The following is a 20,142-nucleotide window of genomic DNA, read 5'->3' on the forward strand; positions in this document are numbered from 1 at the left end:
GGGGGTAGCAGCAATGGAGAAAGACAAGAGGCAGAAGACAGTGACAGACAGTGTGTGGCAACCCAAAGCAAAGTCAGGAAGGTGCCAACCGAAATGGGAAGAAAGGAGCTAAAGGTGTAGGAAAGGTGGGATGTGTAGGGGAAGGGTAATAAGGGAAAAGAAAAAAATGTGAGATAATGAAAAGATGGAAATAAAGGGTTTGTAGATGGGGAGGGGAGAGGGGGTGAAGGGAGGGCAGGGACAAGGGGAAAAAATGAGAACCAAGACATGTCATGTAGAGGCACAAATTCCCAACAATGAATGTAACTGTAGTGTATTCCTAAAATGTACCAATAAACTCAATTAAAGCTGAAAAAAAAAAACTGGTGTCTACTTTGCTTTATTCTGAAGAAATTTAAATTTTTTTAAAATCTCCTTTTCTAGAAAAATTTATAAAAAGTGGAAAAGCCATAATATGCATTTGATTAGAGAACATGTATTATTAATCAAAACATATTTAGAAAGTAAAACAGTATAATAAAGGCAAGTCAATTATTCAGTATATATAAAATAGATGCATTGAAAAATCTTGGGACCAAAGTTATTCTTTAATAGTTGGTATCAAATTAGTTTCTGCCATTATGTTATTAGCTTAAGTGTCTCTATTCATCTAGGAAGTGAAGGGCTAGTTTTTGGCCAATAACCTCAAGTCAATCTTATTTCCAGAAGTTGATTATACAACTGGAAGTTATTTAGCAGTGAAGTCACTGTAGTTTAAATCTATCCTGGTATTCATGAATACTAGAAGATGGATGAGAGCCATCTTCTTAAAATGAGAACATTAATCCCTTAATATTTATTTAAATTAAAAAACAGTAACACAAATGCAGATTAGTTGAAAAAAAAGAAATTATGTCAAAAATTCAATACATGTTCTCATTGTAGATATCAAATTGAGGATGCAGACTAAAATACAATTTATTTTCGTTATCAGGAATTACAAAATGTGTATTCTTTAGTAGATGCTAATTACAGCAACAAGGATCAGGCAATGTCCTCAGAAATGTAAATTCTCACTACATCAGCACAACTACTGAGACATAACTGAAAAAGTAACCCTTATTTCTACTGGTCCATGAAGTGGGGGAGCACATCTTAGTTCCAGCAGTATCAATATCTAGACTGTCAATAATGCTGGTACTTGGTAATTCTGAGTAACACTGCGCTTTTACGGACAGTGGGGCAGGTGCCATGTAGTTGAGAAAATCATTAGAACTCACATGAAACAATTTGGCAGTAAGATAACATATGATGATAGATGCTATATATATAAATATATATATACACACATCCAATAACACATTTTCAGTCCCTATTGATAGAGATGAAAAAAGTACTCAATAAGTAAATAGAAAATATTTAAAATCAATTAAAGGATAGAGAGACAAAGGAATATGAGGTTGTATATTTATCTGGAACTTTGTGGGCTTCAAAGTTATTGTGGCTGTGGACCTGGCTCGGTTGCAAAGCACATGCTTAGTACTGTGTGTGCAAGGGCTGATTTCAAACCCCAACGATAACAACTATATAGATAACTATATGTATAATATATATAACACCATTCATGAGTATTAAATCTTACACTTTTCAAAGTCTTATCATGTAAGACTGATATGTCACAGCATGGATCATTATCACTACCGTCCATAGACAGGAAGAAGATTCTGTAATGTAAGGTGATTTTCTTAAGGCTACACCAAAGCCTAATACATTGCTTGAGTGGCCAAGGTTCCATTCACGGCCCTGCCATGTTACATCGTGATGAGGCAAGTGTAGCACAAGAAAAAGGAGAGAGAAATAGAATATTTTACAGCTCCTGGGACAACAGTTAAGTGATTTTAAAGAAATTTTCCGTCATATGTTCCATAGGGACGGAGGAAAGGAGGGGGCCAAATGGTCAGTTAGTTCGAAGGCATATTCTTTCTACTTTAGAAAAAGTGACCTGCATTAAAGAGTGTGCTGTAAAACCCAGGCGTGTGTATGAAGGGGATAGAGGATCCCTCGGTATAAAATGGAAGAAAAGGCTAAGAGCTGAAGTGGTTGTTGTCAATGTTAGTAATTTGGTTATATTTATAATGAAAATATGAAAAGCCATTGGTCTAACTGTACAGAGAAAAATATACTTTCTATGTACATACTTCAGAGAGTAGTCACATACATGTAGATTTCGCATTCTTGATAAGACTTTTGTCCTACATAAAACTGTAAAATTAATTTTCCTTTATCCTCTTTGTCAGACAAAGTCAGCCAAACACGTATGGGAAAAAATTTCGTTTTCAATGAATGCGATTTTCATTTCAAGAGAGGCATACTTTTTCATATTAAATGTATCCGATGACCGCACGGCATCTCCTCAGCCCTAAATCATCTTGCGTATCCTTCCTTCTGCCTTCTATTTGCTACCAAAAAGGTAAAGTCCATAAAGAACGCTGATGTGCTGGCAAGTGTGTGCTAATGTTCTCTCTCGTGTAGTTCTATTGGATCTGTGGACCCATATTGGAAATGAACTCTATTTTTCCTCCAACAAAAGCCATGAAAAATAACTTGAAGACTCACAGGAAACAAATATCCACAGTAAAAAGGTGACACTTGCATATAGTCACTTTCTGATCACAAGTAATCTTTCTGGAGAAAACCCTGAGAACCACAGGATACAAGTAGAGGTTGCAGAGTACACTCGTTAGAACTCACAGCATGCCGTTTCTGCACTCCTCAGTGCTAATGTTTGCCTTTCTACTGAGCAGATCCATCTCAGAAGCCTTCTTGGAACTGTCAATATAGTCATTATCAATTATGTAATGCTGGGGGAGTAAAGATTAATAATTCCCAGCTAAGACATCTCCATGATTGATAATCTCGCATGTAACTGTCTACAGCTAGCATTGGGAACCTGTCATTAAAAGGCATTAACTTGAGAAAATTAGAGTTCTGTATCGATCACCAAACATGTATAGTTTATCGTGGAGTGATGCTTTCATTTATATTCCAAGCAAGCCTCTAGGTAAATATCATTTGCACAGGAAGGTCTGCATCCTGAGGCTGTCTAATTCCACAACTTGACAGTAACTGCAGATCAACATCTTCTCTGACTCAGTGTATTCTTACGTAATAGGCAAAGAACAAGCCCAACACTGCCTGGGAGAACAGCTGGCACCATTATTAACCAAAAGGCAAGGTGCTGGTCTGTCTTCAGTGTGCAGACTGGGACTACTCGATGCCTGCAAGAAGGGTCTAAAGTAAATATTATACTTTTGTGCTTCTAAGTACGCAAACTGCCTTCTTGCCTTTTCGTTTCCTCTACTCTGTAATAGTTTACCTTTCTTAATAAAATTAGAAGGATGTTATTGAGTTACTTAGCCCGTTTTCTGTGTTTCTGCAAGAGAATTCTAGAGGGACTGTGATTGTATGGTGTGATCTCTAGGAGAAATGGATGTGAGGGTGAATTAATTCAGATAATCAGATTGTCAGCAGTGCCTTTGGAGGAAGCATCGTCAAGTTCTAAGCTGAACATCAGAGAAAGCTAAAAGGCTTTGGTGAGCTCTGTCTTATAGTAGGGTAGGCAGAAATTTCATAGCATTTGGGTTAGCAGTGGTTTTCAACCTTAGTTGCATCTCATAATCACCTGGGGAGATTATATAAAATGTTGATGTCTGAGCCTCACTCCATGAGATTCTAATTTAATTGGCCTGGGGTGGGCAATTAGACATTGAACATTTTTTAAAGTTCCTCAAGTGATTCCAATAGGAAGTCGATTTTGAGAGCCGCTTAGAGTGTTTAGTAAACACGAGTAAATGTAAGGTAGAAAGGATGGATCATGTTGAAAAGGAAAAGACTTGGTATAGACACACACAAAAATAGTGGATAAGGAAATTTTGAGCAGCAAATAATTAATAAATATGTAACATAGAAATATAGGCACAAAATTCTGTATTTTTTATATCAGTCTTGGCTACCTGGGAGAGGAATAGCAGAGGGAATGTGGTGTGGTGTGAGACAGCACTAGCAGGGCTCCTCTGCTCCTACCATGACAGCAAAGCACCACTGTTCACCTGGAAACCCAGCAGCTGAAGTATGTAGGTGAAAATGGTCTTATTTAGCGGAAATCAGAAAATGCTGCTCCTGTCTGTGAAGCATAGGGAGGGGTACAGGATAAAAGTAGGATCAGAAAATAGGATTTTGCAGCTTTGAGATTAGGACTGGAAAATCATTCTTCTAAAATACATCTTTGAGAAGCTGACAGACCATGTCTCTGTCCAAACTGTTTCACAGGACTGCTGGGAGGACGTTCACGCTGTCCAGTCTACCTTTCATCTTCACGTTCAGTCCTGGCTGTAAACAAAAAGGAGAGGGTGATATTAGGACAGATTGTAGCCAGATACAGTGCAAAGAGATAAAGGGAGATTAAAAGAGTGTTTTTAAAGGCTTAAAACCTCAAAGATAAGCATCTGACAAAGAGCATTCAAGACAAAGGACAATAGATTAAAGAGGTAGCTTTGATAAATTTTCATGCTGAGGAAACAAGAAGAATAAAGAAATAAACCATCTAAAAGAAGCCCAAAGACCTCTCTGCTTATGCATTATTAACTAAAGAAGGATAAAATAAATCTAATCTTGACAAATAGAATAATGACAGCTTTGATGTTTCGGTGCTAGTCAAAGATGAATGAAGAACAGTTACATTCCATATACAAACATATGCGTAGTGGGAATAAAATTACATTATGTGGGGCATTATCATTTTCTCCTGATGCAAATGTGGTACAGTCTAAATGTCAGTAAATAGTTCATGGTGGTGTATTATTCATGGATAATTGTGTTGCAACATATAGATGTGCTCACAAATAATTAAAGGTCTTTGAAGTGTCCGGCCTGACTAGATCTACCAGATCAGAGTTACCCTTGAATTCTTCACCTCCCAGTCCTTAGTATATCTAGCCAGTAATGAGCTTCTAGTTCTTTCTAGGGCATGAAAAGCCCATAGTAACAAACTTTACTTTACTTTCTCCCCCTTGTGAGAGCAATAATGTGTTTTTTAATCCAGAGCCTGCAGAGCCTTATTGTCTGGGGAGAAAATGTAATGGAAGAAAAAAGAAGATGGGCCAACATGGCCCCATCGAATAAGGTATTGGCCATCATTTCTTGTGATTAGATTAAAGAAATCTCAAGGCACTCCAAAGCAATTTATAGAAAACACATTCCTATTTACCTGGGGAGAAGTGACTCAGGTTACAGCCTCCAGTTTCCAGCCTCGGTGCCTTAAATTTGATTAATGGGGCATATTGCTTTGTATTCGGCTGCATCAGGCCAGGATATAATGAGATGAGATATTGACAGGACTCTGCTATTTCAGCAGCCAGTTCACATGAGAGCACTAGTTCGAAAGGAAGTGAACTTGATCTGAATTCCCTCCTAATCCCTTTCCTTGGAACCAGAGCTTGTGTTAAGGAGGTCTATTTCCATTTGGTATGTGCCTTACCTTTGTCTTGATTGTCAAAGAACATTCTAAGTGGGTCTCAATCTGCCAATCCAAGAGGAGATCTCAGTTTGGATTCAGTTATCCCTTGAAATCTTAAACGACATTTGTAAACAGCCACTCCCAAGACCTAGCATTCCCACACTCAATGAAATAATGACAGCCTGTATTTATTGAACACATTATGGAACAGAAAAATTAAATCTTTCATTTCCTTCAACTTTTTTATGCTCGTAAGAAACTGTGACAGAGTGATAAGTTGTTCCATTATACAAATGATAAAACAAAGGCCTTTCAATTGAGTTGCTTTATCTTGCTATTAAATAACAGAGTAGCATTCAGTTTTTTCATTTAATACATATTTCTTCAGGAGCTACAATGTTCAGAGTAAGAAACACAGCAGTGAGAAAGGTCGAAAGATATCCTCATGAGGTTTGGTTGGAACGAGGGGAAAAGCAAAGCATATAAATAAAAATGTGGGCAAATTGTGATGTCATTAGATAAGGGGATGTCCTCCTCCAACAAAGGTGGTCAGGAAAATGTTCCTGTACTGTTGACACAGACCTTGCGTCTTGAGAGTAGTTAGCCAGCCCTAGACAGGAAGGCAGAAGTTGAACTGGAACCTGAGAGTGACCCCAGCCTGCCTTCCGACAACTTTACTGCAGCATCTATCTTTTGCCCTTCTCTGGGACAAACTGTGGCTTTCCTTTTTCTCATTTTATGGTGAGCACCACTGCCCCTACCTCAGAACTGAATACAGCTACATCTTTTACCCACATGAACACGCCTCGGGTCCAAGGGAAGAGGACACCCCTTTGAGGTGTGTTTCCCCAAGGATGTGAATAACTTCATGACTGCATGGAGTCTTGTTGCTGTGGATGCTGTTTATCGTTTGTATCTCTAAGTTCACCTTTTCTCTTGTTTCCTTTCTTTCAGCATTCAATATCTCCAGGTTTCCCATACCTTAGAACGACCCTTAAAAAGCCATCTGTCCTCTAGATACAGTCCTTGAAAATATAATCTGTGATTTCTTTCTTCCTACTGTCATTCCTCAATCACTTCATGGGTCCTGTGAAATAGTTTAGCCACCTTCCTTCCATGGAACACAAAAATGTTTGGTGTTGTTACTATGTAGACAGCATGTTGACATGTAAAAGAACACAGGATTTGGAGTCAAACACATGGCTTAGAGACAGAATTCTCTGCCTTTGGCTGAGCAAATGTGGCAAAGAAATTTAGCCTCTCTAACTTGAGTTTATACCTCCACAAAAGAAGGAAATGATAATGTTCCCTGCTTCACAGGTTATGGGTAGAATTAAATGCAATACATAAAGCACAGCACAGAGCTTCACATAAAAGTACAATGACCATTAACTATCATTTAAGCCACACTAACCAAAGTTACTAAGTGATCGACTAATTGCTAAACCCAACGAGATGTTTTCATGTTCATTCTCATGTAATTCCCTTTTGATATCTGACATTACCAAACTCTACTCTCATCTTCAAATTCCTCATAACCTCAATAACAGCATTTTCCCAAAATTCCCACTCTGCCCCATGTCTTTTCCTTCTTTGTATCTCAGAAGATTCTTCTTTCTCTGCTTCTTCTTATTCCTTTGAAATATTTATTTTGTTATACTAGGCCTCTCCTCTGGTCACTCATGTGGTCTCAGATGTCATCTGTATGCTAATAACTCATAAACCTAACTTTCCCATGGAAGTTTCTCTGTAAGCTGTAGATGGACACATATATGGCATGATCAAAATATAAGGTGTTCACAATTTTTAAAATGTCTTATGTAAAAGACACACTCTCATTGTTTTCACTCAAAATATTCTCCCTCGCTTGGAAGACATTTATTCCACCATTCCTGTCACTTTCTGCAACAGTTATGGAACGCCTGCTTTGTGAGTGTCTTTGCTAAGTATAATTTAAAATGCAGTGCACGCCATGCCAAATGCTACCCAAGAGCAAAGGGGGCCTGTAAAAACTGTGGTGTCCCCATCCATCTTAGTAACCGGTTCTGACACCATGTGACTTCAGGCTCTTCCCCAATGTCAAAATGACGATGAAAGGTGAATATTTTGAATTGGTTTTAGAACACTGAGGCTGCCACCGCAGCAGAACTACAGACATTCATGAAAGAGGAAAGCCAGAACTACTTTGGAAAGTGGCAAGATTAATGGAATGTGTGTTCAACTCAAGGGGTAGTATTTTGTGGGGTCTTAACAGCTGTGTCTCTTCCAGTATAATGATTTTTAAATTTAAATTTCCGCCATATTTTTCAGTCTCACTACCTGTATCCATCTGCTTGTAGGATTCTTAACCTTCATATCATCTAGGCACCTTGATGTCAGTGCTGATAAAACTGTCTCTGTTCCTTTGTATCCCCTACCTCTTCCTGTGTTGCCAAGATCCAAGATCTACCTTATTTCCCCAGATGAGATATATCTAATCTATATGTACATCTATCCTTAGTAACCGTAGGCTTCTTGCCCGGTAGGTCCAGGACAAACACACAGGTTTCTTGCCTCCCAACCCAGTGCATTGTAGTTAGCAGTTTTTTGCCTATATTTTAAGCAACTTTGAAACAACTTCACTTAATTATCCTGTGATGGTTAATTTTATTTGTTAAATTGGTTAGGCCATGTAGCTTTTGCTCAACATTAGTCTAGATGTTGCCATGCGGGTAGGTTTGTTGTTGTTGTTGTTGTTGTTGTTGTTGTTGTTGTTGTTGTTGTTTTAAAATAGGATTAACATTTAAATTAGGAGTTGTTTTGGTTTGCCATGCGGGTAGGTTTGTTGTTGTTGTTGTTGTTGTTGTTGTTGTTGTTGTTGTTGTTGTTGTTGTTTTAAAATACGATTAACATTTAAATTAGGAGTTGTTTTGTTTTTGGTACTGGGAATAGAACTCAGAATCTTGCACTGATGTGGCAGGCGTGGTACCACTGAGCTAAATCCCTGGCCCAGGAGTCTTCCAATAAACCAGATTAGTCCCCAAAAAGTAGGTGGACTTCACCCAGTCTATTGATGGCCTTTAGAAAAAGGACTGACATTTCCCAAGAAAAAAGAAATTTGGCCTCAAAACGTTCTTTATTTGTACTATGTAGAGTAAGTTTCTCATTCTTAAAAAAGGGGGAAGGGGCGCCTCCACTTTTCCGTTCCCCACTCACCTCTCCTCACCTGCTTCCTTCTTCACTACCTTTTCTGTTCTCGTTCCAACTTACAAGCAAGTGCCAGTTGTCTCACTTACCCTACTGGTTGACAAGGATTTGCAATCCAAGTATTTTAGGCTCTGGAGATAAGAAAACAAACTCAATTGCCATCCTGAGATCCAGATGGTAGGAAAAAACTTAAAACCTAATAAATCACAATTTTGTGTCTTTTTTCCCTTTCATACTTTGACTTGATTATTATATCCCAAATTGATTAATTTACCATCTATCATTGCTCTCAAGTGATAAGTTAAGGATTGCAAGGGCTTTGCATGTCACTATCAATTTGAGTTCTCAGAAATAAGAGACAAAAACCTGATTTGGAGAGAAATCTCTATGGGATTAATTAACTCAGCAAAGGCATTTCCAGCACCGGGTGAAGGCTGGATGATGGACTGAAGAGAGAGTTCACTCCCTGTGTGCCACTGGCTAAGAAATGTAATTAATCTAGCCTATCAGATAAATACTTTAGAATGTAGAAGGAAGGAAAAAGCCCTATGTTTGGTGTGTTGCTGCTGTTTTACCTTCCAACCAAAACTACCGCTTCTCCTCTTTCTTCTGTCCGTCACGCGTACGAAGAAGTATAAAAGAAGGGGAGTATTGGTGTTACACTTGGGGCTCTAAGACAATAGTCAGTGATTCTACTCACATTTGCCAAATTGCTAGAAATTTAACACACACACACCTGCTTTGGACTTCTTCTGTCTGGGTTATAGGGAATTACAGTGCAGTCCAAATGAGCCTGGCTTCTATCCACTCAGGTCATTGTTTCAGGAGCTTAAACTTCTCCCCGGAAGTCATGCCCTGCTCCTCCGAATACTTGACCTGTGGGAATGAACACACAAAGGGGAGTAGAAGACATCAGTCACATTAAAGGGTAAGTGATGTGATGTTACCTGCATCTAGCAGGGAAACATCAAAGGGGCCCACAGAGGTCATCCCCCTCCCGCTTCTTTATTCAAATGTTCTTTTTAAAAGAAAGTGGTCTGAGTTACTCAGCATTTGATGAATGGTAAAACATTGCATTCGATTTTCCTACCATCTTCCCTCCTTCAACTGTACATTTTTAAATTTTGACAATCTACGAGATACCAACATTTCTTTAAAAAATTAATTGTACTGGACAATTTAGTGGATCTCCCTTTCTGTGGTGTACATACTACCATGGAGACTCATACTTTTAGAGAAAAAGTTGATTTACCTTTACAGGAAAAGAATCCCTCTAACTTTAAAGAGCATACAATATATTAATATTTACAAACAACAAGTATGAGGAAAGGACACATTAAAGAAGTAGATGCATGGGGATTCTTTAAAACTCCAGTCTGGATATAGTTTTTTCTAAAGCCAGAAAAATGAAGGAGATATTATTATAATCTCCCTTCTTGTCCTACCATTCTAAGACAGAAGAAAATACATTGGTACTACAAAAAATGGCATTTTCTTGAGTAGAATACTTGCCAATGAGATGAAAGGCATGTTCCAATATTATTGCAGGAAAATAACATGTTTTGCTCTATCTTAAAACATTAATAGATATTTCATTAAAAGTATGACTGAATTATTCATTAGGTATGATACACTTAACATTTCAATAATTAACTGCCCTAGCAAGGATAGAAAGACTGTCCTAGGATAGAAAGACTAATTTCTCCATTTATTTCCACCCTTTAAAATGTGTCATTGTCTTTGCTATCATCTACATTTACTTAAAAATGTCCCAGTGAACAGAAATCATCAAGAATTATTTCGAAGCTGGGTCTCCAAATGAAGGTTTCCTCTTCTTTCTTTGAAATTACCCTTGAAGGACAGGATGAATTGTATATATATCCCTTACCTTTCTTTTTCCCTCTCATCTCTTTCTTTAACACCCTCCCCATCTGCAGGGCACATAGAGCTTTAGAGGAGTCAGGGTACTGAATAGTTTAACAACACACAACAATACTAATGATACACCTGTGATCTTTTTCCTAATAGTCGCGATATACATAAAAGCCAGCAAATTTATACACACAGAGGTGCACAGACAGGCTACGTCATCAAATAACACTACCTCGACAATGAGACAAAGTTATCTGAGCCACTGATAAGTTATTTTTAGTGATATAAGAAGTTTCTTGTACATTGCTGAAGTTCACCCAGCCTGTAAGTAGAGCTCCCTGCAGTAAATATGATTCTAAACTTCAATCATTAATTCTATTTAGGCTTAATGTGTCATAAAGCTAAGGAAAACAGGGCCATTTTCTTCTCTGCTGGGGCACAAAAAGTGTATTAACTATTCCAGCCAGGACTGTAGATGATTTATTAATTCAATTTTGGAAAGTGAAACTGTCAATTCCTATAAGCACATATTATAAACAGACAAACTCTCAGAAGATTCTTACTCCTCATTCCTCCTCTTAGATAAATGACTGACACTGTACCTCACTGCTGAGGTCGATTTGTCTCTCCCCCTCATTTTCTGCCTTGCTCTCTCTCTCTCCCTACCCCCAAACATACATTAGTTGAATAATCCAGGGAAAATATGTTCTCATACTTGAGAGAATAGGACTAGCTCTGAGCATAAACTTGAAGCATCTGGAATGGAAGGAAAGAATTTTTTCAAGCACAGACCTAAAAATTACTGATCCAAATATGACATGGTAAAAGGAATCTAGGTGTAGGTTTCCTGGACTTTAGACTGGGGTTTCTCATGAAACACAAATGACCATGAGCAACTCACTATGTCCTCATCTGCCAAGGGAGGAGCTAAGATCTCTTGGTGCCTTTCAGCTCTAACTTGTCAAAACGGTAAGTGGGAACATGAGTAGGAAGAAATAATCCTAGTCTAGGCTCCACTCAACAGTACAGCTGTCCTCTCCTTAACCAAGAATATAAGACAATCTCAATGTCCAGTTCATCCTTCCTGATTGAAAGAGTGAGGAGCAAGTTTACATCATCTAACCTCAAGACCCTGACAGTGGGGCTGTGTCGGAAGGTGTGTGTGTGTGTGTGTGTGTGTGTGTGTGTGTGTGTGTGTGTGGTGTTTGGGGGTTCTGAAATAATTTTGGTCAACTCTTTACATAAAAACTTCAATCTTTTCTGCAGTGTCATTAAATATATGGAGGAGATTGCTTTTATTCCAAGCAGAGCTCTGAAAATTAAGAGAGATTATTTTAATCATGTGATGGTGATTCATTTCCTAAGATATTCAGAGTGTGATACATACGGGTGAAATCAAGAGATAATTTTCAAGATCAGAGATCTGTTTTTAATTTTCCATCATGCTGAAAGTAGGTTCACCTGTTTCCTAACCAAATTATGCTCCATGGGAAATGTTTATTCTTTGTTCCTCCTAAAACTTTTTATGCAGAATATTCCCATTTATGCCTCAGGCAAAAAAAAAAACTCACCTGCAAAGCAATTAAAGGAAATAAAGAGGAGGGAGTGTTGGAGAGGAAAAAGTGAATCAAACTTGGTTTTGTAAAAGTAGAACTAGAGTACAAATTCTTCAATATTAAAAGTCATCATTTATTTTTAGCAAAAGCTGTACCAGCTATTTTGTGTGCAAGAGATATTTGAATTATTATAAAATTAGGTTCTGCAATGCATACAACTCTTTTCCTGCCTAAGGCACACATTGCAGGTATCATGCTCAAAACTACTCACACGTTACATTATGTCCCAAATATTGCAAATGCAAACAAGGTGGTCAGTTTCAATATGACTAGAGCCACACTTAATAATGTCACAGGAACTGCATTAGAATATAGTTTCTTAAATTCAAATGCAAGATTTATGGCTTCCATTTTTTCATTGTATTTTTTTAATATTTTGAATCCTGTTATTTGAATTGTGTTTCCCCCAAAGTTCCTAAGTTTAAATCTGGGTCCCCAGGACCTGTAAATGTGACTGTTTAGAAATAGGCTCTTTGCAGATGCTGTATTTAAAATGAGGTCAGCAGAGTGGACGTCCAACGTATTATGCCGTTGTAGTAAGGCATTTGGACACAGGCTATCTATGTGAAGATGGAGACCGAGAAAGAAATAATATTTCTACAAGCCAGAAATTACCAGCACACTAAGCAGGGGAGAGATGTAAAACAGATTCTCCGTCAGCACACTCAGAAGGGGCTCACCAACACATTGGTCTTGGAGTTTTAGCCTCCGTAATAGTGACACAATAAATTACGGCCGTTTAAGCCACCTAGCTTGTGTTACTTTTATATGGTAGTCCTAGGACACTAATGCAATGACTGTATTTATTGTGTGCATGTTTGCTTGATTTGCTATTCATTCAAACATTACAACACTTTGAATGCTCAAAATGAATCACGGAGCCTGGAAAAAGTGATTTCGCCAGTGTAAGGAATTTTAGCTCAAATGGTGGAGTGTTCTTTTTGTTGTCTACACCTCTGCCCTTTTCCCCGTTGCTGCAGGTTCAGTCTATTAATTTGTGGCCACAGCACTGCGCCCATGGACTCTAACAAGGAATTTGAATGAACTGTCAATTGGAGAATAAATGGCCCCCTTACAACCCATGTATCATTTGTGCTCTCTCCCCTCCTCCCACTCTCTTTCCCTTTCCCAGTTTACCCTTCAGATTTCTTTCTGCATCAACAAGATTTTGGCAGCTTGCTTCAGGAGAGATTGGCCCCAGTGTCTCGTAGGCAGCTGGTCAGTTTCTCAACTTGCTGCCATGCGTTTCACAGCCTTGCGTGTAGAATACAAAATGGGTTCACAGAGGGATAGAAGGAGGCATCTGATTCCACCTCATTATTTAAGGCTTTGGAAATATGGAAGATGGACTTGTTGAATCCCTGGAATTCTTCTGCAGATGTTTTCCTACTTCCTACAATAAAAGATTGCAAACCCCCAGGTCACCTGTATCATGTCCTCTGTCATTTCCTCAGAGACTTGTTGGGTAACTCCATAATAACAGCACTCTGCACACTTTTCTATTGTCTACACAGAACACAGATAATTAAGTGTATGTTTCTATCATACTCCATTTGTATGGGGTAATAATGCATGAATTAATATCTTCAAAGATTCCACTCATAATAAAGATAAAATGCATAAGAGTTGATTTATATCACCTGCTGCTGTGACTTCCAGCGTTAGACAGGAGGGGTCAAGAGCAAGAAAAAAAACTTGAAAATGAGAAGATTCTTCACCCATGTTTTTATTTCCAGAGTACCCTTGCAATGATACACCGCCGTGGACAGATTTTGACTCGTTTTCAGACTTTCCTTCACAATCTCTTCACTGCCCTCAACAGAAGGACAAGTTCTACAAACAGCATTTTTTTTTATTTCTCCTATAAATCTACTGACCGAGGCCCAGATTTAGATGTAGTTCTTACCACTGTTTTTCATCCAGCCACAGCTGAGATCTAATTACATAGGGACCCTGGAGCTTTGCCTTAATGCTGTAAACCCCAGTGAGATCAGGCAACTGGCTGTACCCCCAGTGTCCTCTTAACAGTGCACAACATCTTCTAAAAAGAGGTGGACTCGAGGGTATTGAGTCTCCTCTAAGATTGTTTATCCATCAGAAATCCTACTGGAATTACTTTCATGAAAAATATAAGTGATAAAGATAAAGTTGCCATTAGTATTTACTCTCAAACAAAAAGAGCATAGAAATGTTGTAGGATGAACAATGTTTTCATAACATATCTTTGGGGCAGATTCTTCCTTTCTGAAGGGTAAGTGGAAGGTATGTTTTTGCAGGTCCTCTCCATACATAAACATTTCGAGTCACTCCAGACCACTCTGCTGGCACCTTTCTGATCCCACAATGCCTCTGGATAAACAAAGCAGGTAGCTTCAGAGAGGCTATTTTGCAGTAATGACATAGTTGTTGGGTTGCTGGAATTTCTCCAGGAATCTGGTTGACCCCACAGAGAATTAGAGAAAGGATTTGAGTTCATAAATCCTGCATGGAAAGCACTATCACCCTGATGTTTGGATACCAGGCAGGAAGACTTGGAAAATTTCAAGGAAAGCCTTCTAAAACATAGGAGGTAGTAGGGGACACCCAGATAGATTAATATCTGAACCAGTTTTACTAGTGAGGCATTATTCAAATGTGTGTGTAATATCTGAAAGAAAAATTTGAAAATATTGTTTGATATTTAAGTAACATTATATTGCAGTGAAAGGGGGAAATCATTTTTATTTTATTAAAATACATTATCTGAGTGCTGTTCAAGTATTTCAACATCCATGCTTTGTTACAAATGCATATACTATTCTATTATTTGAGAAAATAAGCACTTAAATCAATGACTATATATAATTAAATTATTTATAGTTTTTCATAAAGTGGAAATGAAATGTTTGAATCATATCAAATATTTGAACAATATATGTTGATGTTAAAGTGGTATAGGAAATGGGCTATTTCTGTAGAAGTTTACAAAATGCTGCAGTGATTATATGTGTTTCTACAGCTTCAATATTTTACATTATATGGTAAGTTTTAGTCTTCACATAAATTTTGTCCACTTTATTTTTTCTTGCCATGCATTAACTGTGTACACTAAGGAAGCTTGATGTGATATTTCAGCATGTCCTTATAGCATATACTAGTCAGATTAAGGTCATTAGCTGAAGGCATTTCCCTCTGCCTATTGTTTCTTTGTGTTTGTAGTATTCAAGACTTCAAAATGTGCAATAAAGTATTATGAACTGTACTCACTCTCGGTGCTACTGAACGCCAGAACTGATTCTTTCTCTCTAACTATGTTTTCGGACCTGTTATTCAACTCTCCTTTGTCCATGCCCCCTCCACTTTCCCACTCTCTACAAATTGTCATCTGCACTCAGGTTGGCTTCAGTTTTTAGCTTCCATGTATGAGAAAGAACATGTGCACTACTTGTCTTTCTGTGTCTGGCTTACTTCACTTGGTGTAACATCCCCCTGTTCTGTTCACTTTGCTGCAAATGATCCATTTCTTTTGTTTGTCCATTGTTAAGGAGGAAGAGTCAGTCCAAAATATTTTCATCTTCAGCACGATGGCTGGAAACACAGTATAGAAGGCTGAAAACTATATTAGAGATAATTCTAAAATATATATTTGAGGAATAAGGGCATAAAGGATATAAAGCACCTATCAGAGGCCAAATCGAGATGATACCTAACCAGGCTATGCACAGCAACCTGATAAATCCACTAGGGACAGGTTGACAACAACAGCAGACTCAGGAGCAAAGGGTATGGGTTGGGCAATGAGACCTGCACGAGAAAGGTCTCCAGACTATCCAAGACAAAGTGAGCACTCCCTATAAAGCCAAGACCAAAGCGCTGTTTTCAACTGAAATGGGAGGCTGGGCAGCTGGGAGGCTGGGAGGCTGGGAGTCTGATGCACAAAAATTGCAAACTTGAGCCCACTCAGCCTGGGAAAATTAAGGAGATTCTGTCTCAAAATAAAAAATAAAAAGTGTCAAAGCTATACCCAGTGCAAAGACCCTGGGTTCATCCCTAATACCATGCACAAAAATGTACATATATAAATAAAATAAAATGATAATGATAATAATCAGCAAGGAAATTATAAGGAAGATTGCTTGCCTTTGCCTAGACTCCGAGTGTAGAAACAGCAACAAAAACAACTCCACAAATATAACCACAGGCTTGGCCTCACTTGAGTGCAAGGTTTGGATGATGTTCATGCTGTTGTCTCCTCTCGAGTCTCAAAGCCTCCAAATTTGAATCTTAAATTTTAAGACTAGATCACTTGGACTTATTTCTTCTTCACGTCATGTTCATACTCTGGTATTTTTTCATGGTTCTTGAAGAATTCAGCTACCTGAATATCCAATTTTACTTTCTTCAGGAGCAACTCTACCCCAATCATAATTCTTGATGACTTCAAAATACATATGGTATTTTCAATGTATTGTCATTATAGCAGTGTAATTCCTTGTTTGTTTGTTTTTTTTTTGTCTGTAAGTGATCTTTTCCTTCTACCCTACCTCAGCCACACACTCCCATGTTTTTACCATGTGCCATCTCACTGGTAAATGAATAAATAATGAATATTTCAGAATGACTATTAACAATGTGCAATATAATTCATAGATTAAGTAATTCAATATGATTTAGTCTATATGTTAATTTTAATTCAGAATTAATTCACAGTAAGATTTGTCATGAAATTTGACCAGCTATATGCCAATAGTACTCATGATATATTCACAGCATAATCCAGGTAATTTGGAAAAATGAGTCAGAAGAAAATGTCTAATCAAATACCCAGTTATTTTAAAGTTATAATAATTAACACAATGAAGAATCAGGTCAGCAAAGTAGAAATAAGGTCAACAGAGAAAAAGACTTTAGAGCCAGACCCAGAACATAAGAAAGCTTGACCCATGGGACTGGCAGTGTGGATCACTGGAGAAACAACAGATTATTCAAAAAATACGTTCAGATATTTCATATTAAAAATGGGAAGAGGAAAAACTAATGGGTGAAGGGCGAACCTCAATCAATAACAATGTATCTAACTGGTGATAAATGTACCATATGAATGTGAAATGCTAGCACTGAGGGTCACAGATTGGGATTGTGAAATTTTGCATTGTCTTCACAATTTTTCTGCAAATCCAAAACTGTTCTAAAGTATAGAACAATAAGCAAACCAAAAGAATTTAAAAACATGGTTGACTACCTTGGGCTCATAGATTCAAATTGTAGATAAAGGTCTCTGGAATGAGATTCAGCTAAATGGTCAACTCCCTGGAAGATTCCTGATTTATTCAACAACATATCCACAGTTACTCTTGCATTCTTCTTACAATTCTGAGCTACCTAAAAAACCCGGTTTGCTTGCTTTCTTGCTTCACTCATCACCTGAAGTTGGAAGTGAAGTCCATGAACCAGGGGCTTTTCAGACTAGCTGTTAATCTTGGGCTTTGAACTATGCCCGGCATTTAGGGGGAAGATTAAGCTACACATTTACTGCCAAAATATTTCATTATACATTAGTGAGATAAATGAACTTTATAATCATCTGGAGTCACAAGATTATATACAATCCATTTCATCAGTGAACATTTCCCCCCAGCAAGAGCTTGCACACCCAAGCATACTGACACCCAATTGTGTGTTTGTAGATGTGGCATGTCAAATCTGCGATAGCTTAGGGTCTGTATTTTATAAATGAAATGTGTAAAGGAGAATTCACTGATGTTAATGCCTTTGATTTTAGATGAAGTGATACATTTAAATTAACTGGAAGATCTATGGAGCTAGTATATTCCTAACCAAGAATTAAAGAGGAAAGGACAGCAAATTCGTATTTGTTGTTTACATTTCAGTGTCCATATCAGTACCCTATCAACAAAGAGCAGATGGGATGAGTCTTATAGGATGACACTACACCAACTCTCTAAGCTTAGTTTGGAGATTCCTTCCCTGTGCCTCCTGGTAGTGAAAAGTATAATTTAAATACTTTACAACCTATTTGTAAAATAATTGTAAGATAAAATACACAAATATAAATATTTGTAAAATAAAGTAACTTACAACCTATATTATGACTCAAAATTGTGCTATATACTTAAAAGTATAAAATATATTTTAGAAGCATCAAATTTCCTTAGTTAAATTGTGAAATGAGTTCCCTAACCTTAGATTGATTTACTTTCCACTGAACAGATCATATAGATTCTCTTTCGGGGCACAACTAAGAAACAAGAAAACCAATTAGGTGTCTGAAGCCAGCCTGGGCAACATAGTGAGACTGATGTCAAGCAGACAGACAAACAGCAACCTCTATGACTTGAAGAATCTTTGGACACAGTGCAAGGTCTTAGGATTTAAAGTCTCCATATATTGACCCAAATCTGCCTCTCTGTTCCTCACTTACTTATAAATTATGCTATCGGTAAATGTAGCTGGTCTCCACTCTCCACACATTACTATATACAAAATTCTAGCATACTAGTTTTATTTAGTACAGCATATATGATTCATTTTATTACCATTTTAACTTAAAATTCAGATGCAATGCCTTGAGTGGTAGATCAGCTAACAAATTTTTCTCTAATTCTCCTTTTTTTTCATTTCCCAATTTTCAGAGCGAAAAGTGTGACAAAGTAGAGAAAAAAAACATTTTTAAGTCTCACACAAAAATTGCTGAGCTCATCTTTTTTATATTTTTTCATTTTACCTGCATCATGCATATTATATATGCAAAAACTAGAGACACCCTACAAATATGTTTGTATGTGTGTTTTTTACATAATGTGCAAACATCTTCCCATACTGATAAATATTTATTAACATGGCAGTTTGAATGCCTTAATATTTACTTACCGAATCTCCTTTTTAATATAACAAGATTTATAGTTTTAACTGAAAACAACACTGTTGTGAACATCCTTCTACATACATCTTTACATATGTGTAGAAATATGACCTTAAGAAAAATAACCTCATATAGAACTGTTGGTTGAACATATCTGAACATTTCAATAATACCTGAAACAATGTGTTTTTTTCTCTATAGGAAGACTGCACAAATTTAATAGCCACTCACAGGTGAAAAATCGCCCATTTATTCCTTGCCAACACTGGATATTAACTCTAAAATTTAATTTGCTTATGGAAAGAAGAAAATAACCTCTTGTAGCTATTTTAATTTCGGCACAGCTATTTAGACAAGTCAATATCATGAGCGCTCTAATTATAAGGGACAAGACCTGCATCAGATCCTTAGCTCTTTTCATACTTAAACCGAGACTTTAATTAACCCTACTAGAAAGGAAGCCTTATTTTCTAAAATCAAACAACAAAACCAAGCCATGAATTGGTGACTGGCCTCCCAGCCAAACTCATTTCAATGAAGCCAGCATGGAGCCCTTCTCAGTCTTTCTCTGCCTTCTAACGCCTTTGTGCTTCTTGTACTACATGAGTCTCATCTGCGGAACTTGCTCGGTTGGAAGGAGATTGTGATTAAAAGAAAACTTGACCTCTCTGCCTCGATTGGCAGTGTACCTTTCCCGACGACGTCTCCCTATCTGTTCTAACGATCTGCTCTTAGTAGGTAGGAGAGGGCAAGGCTAAGCCACGCCACTGTGGGACTCAAGGAGCAGGATCTGTCAATATAATTGGCACCCTGTCTGTCAGAGGATCTCTTAGGAACTGACAAGCGAGAGACACATAATTACCAGGCATGATTTTCTCTTTGAACGGAAAAGAGAACTTAATAACGTCCACAGGATGCATAGACAAAAGCAGCTCTTCTGGTGCCCTCTGAGTGTTCTCAGAGGTGCCACTCGCCACTCCGCGTGTCCTGTAGTAATGTGTGACCCCTCCACCAAAGGTGAATGATTTATTGTGTTTGCGAGTTGCCATGAGGGAGAGTTGTCAGCTGAGTGTCAGTCTGAAGTCTAACCTTGGGGAAGTTACCTGTGTCCC

The 20,142-nt window shown here is 37.8% G+C and overlaps 1 long non-coding RNA gene across 1 annotated transcript; it reads right to left on the minus strand.

Moving 5' to 3' along the window:
• Positions 1–427: 427 nt before the first annotated feature.
• On the minus strand, positions 428–14,952 carry LOC117286724. Its single transcript, XR_004517848.1, has 3 exons — positions 13,306–14,952; positions 9,417–9,556; positions 428–4,368 (listed from the first exon to the last, which is right to left on the minus strand). It is a non-coding gene; the product is annotated as an uncharacterized LOC117286724 (long non-coding RNA).
• Positions 14,953–20,142: the final 5,190 nt, after the last annotated feature.

Source organism: Fukomys damarensis, unplaced genomic scaffold (assembly GCF_012274545.1).
Source record: "Fukomys damarensis isolate Sample0158 unplaced genomic scaffold, DMR_v1.0_HiC HiC_scaffold_18, whole genome shotgun sequence".
In the NCBI taxonomy this organism is placed as follows: Eukaryota; Metazoa; Chordata; class Mammalia; order Rodentia; family Bathyergidae; genus Fukomys; species Fukomys damarensis.